We start from the raw sequence: 9,403 nt of genomic DNA, 5'->3' as shown, positions 1-9,403 counted from the left end.
CATGCCCACTATCGGTCCGCACGGAACGGAGCAAGAAGCGGAGTTCGTTGCTGCGGATCCAGCGTAGTGTTTTAAATAGCGGGAAAATGAATTTATCCCCAAATTTTGAAAAAGTGCAAATATCGGGATATATCGCGATATAGCTGGATATATCGGGATATATCGGGCTAAACGGCGTAACTTTTTGCTGCTAAAAAGGATATATCGGGATATATCGACCGCTATAGCCGGCTATTTAAAACCTTGATCCAGCATAATCGGCCGCGTGAGAACAGCGGACTCCGTTGAGATGAGTATGGAGCAAGGAGAGGGTGATGACAGGGCGGCCCCACAGGTAAGCCACACATGCGGGTGGCAGTGTACCATGGGTCGCGCGAGAGAGGAATCAAGTTGGGTCGAGCGGCGGTTTCAGCCTAGGCGCAGGGTCTTGTTCTTTTTTTCTTTTATTTTCCTGTTTTATTTCCTATTTCTTTTATTTATTTTCAAACCAAGATTCAAATTTTGAATGAGTTCAAACTTCACACATGTTTAAATAACCAACAAAAATCCTTCAGCATGATCGAAGAATCTAAATTTTTAGTCATTTATTTAGGCATTTGTTTCAAATATGCGATACATACACACAAAGATAGATATTTTTAAAGATAATTTCTAATGTATAAAAATACTTTGTAGGTAATCCTTACAAATATGTATATTTGAACCAGGATCAACTAAAATCTTATATGCATCCTTGAATTAGATCATTATTAGAAACCCTTTTTCTTTTCTATTGTCGGCGTTTCGAGACAGGGGGGTCCCTAAGCCGACGAGTGAGTGTGCTGCGTGCCCCAGCCCAGATGGGTCGAGCGCGTGGGCGAGCGCGAAGGGGGGAGAGGCGAGGTGGCCGGAGTCGAGCGTGAGGGAGGTGGAAGTCCCGCGGCCTTCGTGTTCGTCCCGCGCCCAGGTCAGGTGCGCTTGCAGTAGGGGGGTTACAAGCGTCCACGCGGGTGAGGGAAGCGAGCGGCCCCAAGAGAGCGCCTGTCCCGTCCTCGGTCCCGCGCGGCCAACCTTCTCTAAGAAGGCCCTGGTCCTCCCTTTTATAGTCGTAAGGAGAGGATCCAGGTGTACAATGGGGGGTGTAGCAGAGTGCTACGTGTCTAGCGGAGAGAGAGCTAGCGCCCTAGGTACATGCCAATGTGGCAGCCGGAGAGATCTTGGCACCTTGCTGGCGTGATGTCGTGGCTGTCGGAGGTGCGACGGAGCTTGGCGGAGGGACAGCTGTTGGAGCGGTCGAGTCCCTGCTGACGTCGTCCTGCTTCCGTAAGAGAGCTGGGGGCCGCCGTCGTCACAGAGCTGGTGGAGCGCCATCATTGCCCATCCGGCGGAGCTGGCCGGATGGGACACCGGTTTTGTTCTCCGTGACCCGAGTCGATTCGGGGTAGGATGATGATGGCGCTTCCTGTTGACGTGGCGGGTCTGTGCCCTAGGCAGGGTGACGTGGGGGCTCCTCCGAAGCCGAGGTTGAGTCTGTCCTCTGTTGCCGAGGCCGAGCCCGAGCCATGGGGTCGGGCGAGGCGGAAGTCGTTCGGCCGAGGCCAGGGCGGAGTCCGAGCCCTGGGGTCGGGCGAGGCGGAGTTTCGTCGTCTTCCGGGTCTTAGCCAGAGTCCGAGCCCTGGGGTCGGGCGGAGCGGAGTTCGCCGTCTTCCGGGTCTTAGCCCGAGTCCGAGCCCTGGGGTCGGGCGGAGCGGAGTTCGCCGTCTTCCGGGTCTTAGCCCGAGTCCGAGCCCTGGGGTCGGGCGGAGCGGAGTTCGCCGTCTTCCGGGTCTTAGCCCGAGTCCGAGCCCTGGGGTCGGGCGGAGCGGAGTTCGCCGTCTTCCGGGTCTTAGCCCGAGTCCGAGCCCTGGGGTCGGGCGGAGCGGAGTTCGCCGTGGCGCCTTTGGCAAGGCCTGACTGCCTGTCAGGCTCACTCTGTCGAGTGGCACCGTAGTCGGAGTGGCGCAGGCGGCGCTGTCCTTCTGTCAGACTGGTCAGAGGAGCGGTGGAGTGACGGCGGTCACTTCGGCTCTGCAGGGGGGGCGCGTGTCAGGATAAAGGTGTCATGCCACCTTTGCGTTAAATGCCCCTGCAATTTGGTCAGTCGGTGTGGCGATTTAGTCAAGGTTGCTTCTGAGCGAAGCCAAGGCCTCGGGCGAGCCGGTGATGTGTCCGCCGTAAAAAGGGGGGCCTCGGGCGAGACGGAAGTCTCTCGAGGTAGGCTGCCCTCGGCCGAGGCTAGGCTCGGGTGAAGCGTGATCGAGTCACTCGTGTGGACTGATCCCTGACTTAATCGTACCCATCAGGCCTTTGCAGCTTTATGCTGATGGGGGTTACCAGCTGAGAATTAGGCGTCTTGAGGGTACCCCTAATTATGGTCCCCGACAGTAGCCCCCGAGCCTCGAAGGGAGTGTTAGCACTCGCTTGGAGGCTTTCGTCGCACTTTTTTGCAAGGGGACCAGCCTTTCTCGGTTGCATTTTGTTCCGGTGGGTGCGCGCGAGCGCACCCGCCGGGTGTAGCCCCCGAGGCCTCGGAGGAGTGGTTACACTCCTTCGAGGTCTTAATACCTTGCGTAATGCTTCGGCTGGTCTGGTCGTTCCCTCATGCGAACTGTCCGTAGCCCAGGTGCACGGTCGGGGCCCAAGCTCTCGGGCTGGTATGTTGACGCTGTCAACGGTTTGGCCGGAGCCGGTTTTTGCGAGAGCAGCCCCCGAGCCTCTGCACAGGGCGAGAGGACGATCAGGGACAGACTCGACTTTTTACATACGCCCCTACGTCGCCTTTCCGCAAGGAGGAGGGGGGGAGTGCGCCATGTTACCCTCGATGGGCGCCGAACACGGTGTCTCCGGTGAGCTGCAAGCGGGTAATCCGAGTGGACGTCCGTGCCCCGTTCGTTGGGGTCGGCTAGGGGCCCAGAGGCACGCCCAAAAGTACCTGCGGGTGATTTGCCGGACCTGGTCCCCTGGCGACGGGGTCCGAGGGCTCGATGCCTCCCTCCGATGGGATTCCGTTACAAGATCGTTCCCGCTGGTCTCGGAAATGTCCTAGGGTACCTCGGGAGCGCAGCCCGAGCCTCGGTTATGTATCGAACGTACCCCTGGTCATCCCTCACTCGGTGTCTGAGGCGACTGTGAACCCTTCGGGGGCCAGCCTTCGAACCCCTGATCAGTAATGGGCGCGGAGCCCGAGTAGCCTGAGGCGGCCATGGAACCCTTCGGGGGGGCTGGCCTTCGAACCCCTGACCAGTAGTGGGTGTCGGGCCCACGCGATCTGAGGCGACTGTTGAACCCTTCGGAGGGCCAGCCTTCGAACCCCTGATCAGTAGGGGGGGCTCGGAGCCCGGTTCCTTCGTAGAGAAGGATCCTTTTCGGGGTATCCCCCTTTCCCGGTCCCTGTTGCAAGAGATAGAGAAAGAGGAAAAAGGAAAAGGATACGAAATCGAACGACGTGGCGTACCTTTTCTGACGCGGCTATTACGGCGAAGGCGAAGCGTCGCGCGCTCCTCCCGTCAGAGGCGTCGCCTGTCCCGCCGCGGAGTTAATGCGACGGGCGAGTGGTTGGTGGGGCGGCCGTTGCGCGTGCGCGATCCGTTCGAGGAACGGGTCACGGGTGCATCGTCTTCACGCCGTGAGAGGAGGCTCTCTTGCTGTCCCAGGATGGGATGTGAGCCTGGCTGACGACGTGACTGCTGCGCCCGCCCGCCTGCCACCGCCATTACTGCCGGCCCACTTTCGGTCGCTTTGACCGACGCGCCAGGCTGGCGCTGTTGGGTCGTGCGCTGGGTCGCCTCAAGTCGTGGCATAGGCTCCACAACCGAAGAGGCGCGACGGTGGCACAAGTGGCGGTGCGGTTGCTTGCATGCAGCAACTGGCGCGCCGGTTGCTTGACGCGTGGGCCTGGGCTTCCAAGCTGGCGTGTCAGAAGTCGGAGAACCGCGTCCACCTGGCGCGGTTGCATGCCGCATGCATGGCTGCCTGCCCCTTCCGCCCGTTGGTCTGGGCAAAAGTGGGGGGTCGCTTGTAACCGCTGGACGGTCGTGCGCACCACGCGCGGCGGTTTGGCTTCTTCTGCCCTGAGCCGGTTTGCATGACATGCGGGACCCAGCCCCCGAGTCGCAGGGGAGGGCCTTGGAGCGTGTTGGAGAAGACTCAGCCCGCGGCGTCTGGGGGCGCACGTAGGGAGAGTTGCCTTTAAAAGGAGGGAGACTCCTTTCGGAAGGCAACCATGTCTTCTTCCTCGCTTATGCGTCGTGTCTTTCCATCTTCCAAGCCCCCGGATGGGGGGTATTCGCCGCCTTTCCGCCTCCTCGTTGGAGGGACGCAACTCCATGGGAGTTGGTACCTCTCAGCCATCGTTCGGCTTCAAGGATTTTCATCAGGCAGCCTGGTTGCTCCCTTCCGCCGGTGGCCACCCAAGACGGTGACCTCCAGCTCCTGGATGGGGAGAGGCAAACCAGGCTGCGATCCCGCCCTCAGCATCGGGTGTGTTCGTCATCCTTGCTGGGGCGGGGGTCGAGGCGAGCCGGGGCTCTACCTCGTGTGCGGGTCGGCGAACCACCTCCTCTTCCAGCTTCTGGTGGTGGCAATCGTCCTCCCGCGCTACGACGGAGTCGTCCTCCAGTCACGCCGGGGAAGGCGAACTGTTGCTGTCCAGCTAGGATGCAACATTCCGCCTTCCCCCTTGTATTCGAGGCGAGGACGGCAGCGAGGATCTACCAGAGCGCTTGGGGGCGGCCCGCTCTTTGGCTTTGATGGCTTGTTCGCGTCCCTTGAGCGGGACCGCGAACAAGAGCCTTCCGGTGGCCGCGTTCACCTGGGGCCATGGCTGCCGCCGCAGAGGTCGCTGGCGAGCCTCCCGGCGTTCGTCACCCCGCAGGCCCAAGGTCGCTTGTACCCTCGGGGACGGAACCGGAGTTCCGTTTGTGATGGCACCTTAAATGCCAGTGTTTTATGTTCATTGTGGCTGTCGGGCCTGAACATGTATGTAATTTCGGCACGGAGCCGTGTTTTTTCCTCATTTTCGAGCACTAAGTCTCGCCTGTTGATTATCTGAACCGCTTTACCAAGCATGAGTCGCCCCGTGTCAAGGTGACGAGTGAGGTATCCGTATCCCGGAGGCGTAGGAATCCCTCGGCCCGATCGGCCTTGTTGTCTGGGGCTCCTCTAGCTTAGTTAAAGAGACCCCTCGGCCGCCCTTCGATGGGCCGAGGCCAGGGGTAGCGATATCAGTATGAACAGAGGCGGAGTTGGCTCGAGAATGGGAACCTAGTTGGCCGGAGCCTAGTCGTGTTGTCCGTCAGTGGAGCCGACGCCAAAGTCGATCAGCCGAGGCCTCGGGTCGGGCTGGCGCCCTTGGAAGCCGGTTGACCGAGGCCCCAGGGGTAACCGGCCGAGCCGCCTGCTCGGGCCGGATTCCCGGAGGAGTCCCTGGACCGCGTCGCCGTCCAAGGCTGGGTCGGACTTTGCTGAAGACGTCGTCGATGCCGAGGGTGCTATGGCTCCCCTCGGCGTGAAGACCCGAGCCTGCAGGATCAGATCGTCTTGTAGCGTGTGCCTTCTGCGGCCGCCGAGGCCGGAAAAAACACACCCTCGCCGCGCTTGCGAAGCTGCGTCTTTTTTCCTCTTGTTTCGAGCATCTGGACTCTGTCGGTAACAGGGATGTTTGTGTGAGCGAGAGTTGCTTCTCGCGGAAGGGACGAGTGAGGTATCCGTATCCCAGAGGCGTGGGAATCCCTCGGCTCGGTCGGCCTTGCCGTTTACGCGTACTTTCACCCGTTCATGAGGCCCTGTCCCCGACTTAGTCGAGAAAGCTTGAAGGACTGCTTCGGCAGGAGAGCTTCCGAACGTGAAGACTTGTTCGGTCCACGGAGTCGCTTTATCCGAGCGCGAGTTACTTATCGCAGAAGGTGATGAGTGAGGTATCCGTATTCCGGAGGCGTAGGAGTCCCTCGGCTCGGTCAGCCTTGGCTGCTTACGTGTACTCCGTCGTTTCCAGGATCCGCTTTCCGAAGTAGTCAAGAAGCACGAAAGAAATCCTGCTAGAAAGAGATCCTTTTTCGAGGAAAAATTCGACGCAGAGGGGGTCTCCCCCCTTTTAGCCCCCGAGGGAGGGTCGGGCTTTGCCGAGGCTAGGCCGACCCTTCCTTGACGACTAAACTTTGCGTAGGTGCGAGGTATATGAACAACTTGAAAACATCTTAAGGGTAGAAGCGACGTAGCTGTTTGATGTTCCAAGCGTTGCCGTAGATCTCGCCTTGATTGTTGGCCAGCTTGTATGTTCCGGGCTTCAGAACTTTGGCGATGACGAATGGCCCTTCCCAGGGGGGCGTGAGCTTGTGCCTCCCTCGGGCGTCTTGCCGCAGCCGAAGCACCAGATCGCCCACCTGGAGTTCTCGGGACCGGACCCCTCGGGCGTGGTAGCGTCGCAGGGACTGCTGGTACCACGCCGAGTGTAGTAAGGCCCTGTCCCGAGCCTCCTCCAGCTGGTCCAGCGATTCCTCTCGGCTAGCTTGGTTGCTTTGATCGGTGTAGGCCCTCGTCCTCGGGGAGCCGTATTCCAGGTCAGTGGGCAAGATGGCTTCAGCCCCGTAGACCAGGAAAAACGGCGTGAAACCCGTGGCACGACTCGGCGTCGTCCTTAGGCTCCAGACCACCGATGGGAGTTCCTTCATCCATCGCTTGCCGAACTTGTTGAGGTCGTTGTAGATCCGAGGCTTGAGCCCTTGTAGAATCATGCCGTTGGCACGCTCTACTTGCCCATTCGACATGGGATGAGCCACGGCGGCCCAGTCCACCCGGATATGGTGATCCTCGCAAAAATCCAAGAATTTTTTGCCGGTGAACTGGGTGCCGTTGTCGGTGATGATGGAGTTTGGGACCCCGAAGCGATGGATGATGTTGGTGAAGAACGCCACCGCCTGCTTGGACCTGATGCTGTTCAGAGGTCGGACCTCGATCCACTTGGAGAATTTGTCGATGGCGACCAGCAGGTGCGTGTAGCCCCCGGGCGCCTTCTGCAAGGGACCGACGAGGTCCAGACCCCATACAGCGAAGGGCCAGGTGATGGGTATTGTCTGCAGAGCCTGAGCGGGCAGGTGGGTCCGCTTCGCATAGAATTGGCACCCTTCGCAGGTGCGGACAATTCTAGTGGCGTCAGCCACCGCCGTTGGCCAGTAGAAGCCTTGCCGGAAAGCATTCCCGACAAGGGCTCGGGGCGCTGCGTGGTGGCCGCAAGCCCCCGAGTGTATTTCTTGCAGCAATTCCCGACCTTCGGCGATGGAGATGCATCGCTGGAGGATGCCCGAGGGGTTGCGATGGTAGAGCTCCTCTTCATCGCCCAGCAAGACGAATGACTTGGCGCGTCGTGCTACCCGCCGAGCCTCGACTTGGTCGAGGGGTAGCTCTCCTCGACGGAGATATTGCAGGTACGGGGCCTGCCAATCCCGATCTGGCGTGGCCCCGCTCTGCTCTTCCTCGACGTCCAGTGCCTCACCCTCGGGGGCCGAGGGTACCTCGGGCTGTGCCGAGGGTGCCTCGGGCTGAGCCGAGGGTACCTCGGGCTCGGGCGCGTCGCCGATCTTGACGGAGGGTTGGTGTAGATCCCGGGAGAAGACGTCCGGGGGGACCGTCGTTCGCCCAGAGGCTATTTTAGCCAGCTCGTCTGCGGTTTCGTTGTAGCGCCGATCGATGTGGTTGAGCTCGAGCCCGAAGAACTTGTCTTCCAGGCGCCGAACCTCGTCGCAGTAGGCCTCCATCTTCGGGTCGCGGCAGTGGGAGTTCTTCATGACTTAGTCGATGATGAGCTGCGAATCACCGCGGGCGTCGAGGCGTCTGACCCCTAGCTCGATGGTGATCCGCAACCCATTGACCAGAGCTTCGTACTCGGCCACATTGTTGGACGCCGGGAAATGGAGGTGCAGCACGTAGCGCAAGTGCTTTCCGAGGGGCGAGATGAAGAGCAGGCCCGCGCCGGCTCCTGTCTTCATCAGTGACCCGTCGAAAAACATGGTCCAGAGCTCCGGTTGGATCGGAGCCGTTGGCAACTGGGTGTCGACCCATTCGGCCACGAAGTCCGCCAACACCTGGGACTTGATGGCCTTCCGAGGGGTGAACGAGATCGTTTCGCCCATGATTTCCACCACTCACTTTGCGATCCCGCCCGAGGCCTCTCGGCACTGGATGATCTCCCCCAGGGGGAAGGATGACACCACAGTTACCGGATGAGACTCGAAGTAGTGTCGCGGCTCCCGCCTTGTCAGGATCACAGCATACAGCAGCTTTTGAACATGTGGGTAGCGGATCTTGGTCTCGGACAGCACTTCGCTGACGAAGTAGACCGGCCTCTGAACGGGCAATGCATGCCCTTCCTCTTGCCTCTCGACTACAATCGCGGCGCTAACCACCTGAGTGGTCGCGGCGACGTAGACCAAGAGGGCTTCTCCATCCGCCGGGGGCACCAAGACAGGCGCCTTTGTAAGGAGCGCCTTCAGGTTGCCGAGGGCTTCCTCGGCTTCAGGGGTCCAAGCGAAACACTCGGCCTTTCTTAAGAGGCGGTACAGGGGCAGACCTCTTTCGCCGAGGCATGAGATGAAGCGGCTCAGGGCCGCGAGGCATCCCATGACCCTCTGTACACCTTTTAAGTCCTTGATGGGTCCCATGCTGGTGATGGCCGCGATCTTCTCCGGGTTGGCTTCAATGCCTCGCTCGGAGACGATGAACCCTAGGAGCATGCCTCGGGGCACCCCGAAGACACACTTCTCAGGATTGAGCTTGACTCCTTTCGCCTTGAGACATCGGAATGTCACTTCAAGGTCGGAGAGGAGGTCAGAAGCCTTCCTTGTCTTGACTACGATGTCATCGACGTAGGCCTCGACTGTGCGACCGATGTGTTCGCCGAACACATGGTTCATGCACCGCTGGTACGTCGCGCCCGCATTCCTCAAACCGAACGGCATGGTGACATAGCAGTACATGCCGAACGGCGTGATGAAAGAAGTCGCGAGCTGGTCGGACTCTTTCATCCGGATCTGGTGATACCCTGAGTAGGCATCAAGGAAGGACAGGGTTTCGCACCCAGCGGTGGAATCCACGATTTGGTCGATGCGAGGCAGAGGGTAGGGAACCTTCGGACATGCTTTGTTGAGACCAGTGTAGTCTACACACATCCGCCATTTCCCCCCTTTCTTCCTCACAAGCACAGGGTTGGCAAGCCATTCGGGATGGAATACCTCTTTGATGAACCCTGCTGCCATTAGCTTGTGGATCTCTTCGCCAATCACTCTGCGCTTTTCCTCGTCGAATCGGCGCAGAGGCTGCTTGACGGGTCGGGCTCCGGCCCGAATGTCCAGCGAGTGCTCGGCGACATCCCTCGGTATGCCGGGCATGTCCG

This window comes from Zea mays, chromosome 7 (genome assembly GCF_902167145.1).
Source record: "Zea mays cultivar B73 chromosome 7, Zm-B73-REFERENCE-NAM-5.0, whole genome shotgun sequence".
NCBI lineage: Eukaryota > Viridiplantae > Streptophyta > Magnoliopsida > Poales > Poaceae > Zea > Zea mays.
This window is presented reverse-complemented; position numbering follows the sequence as displayed.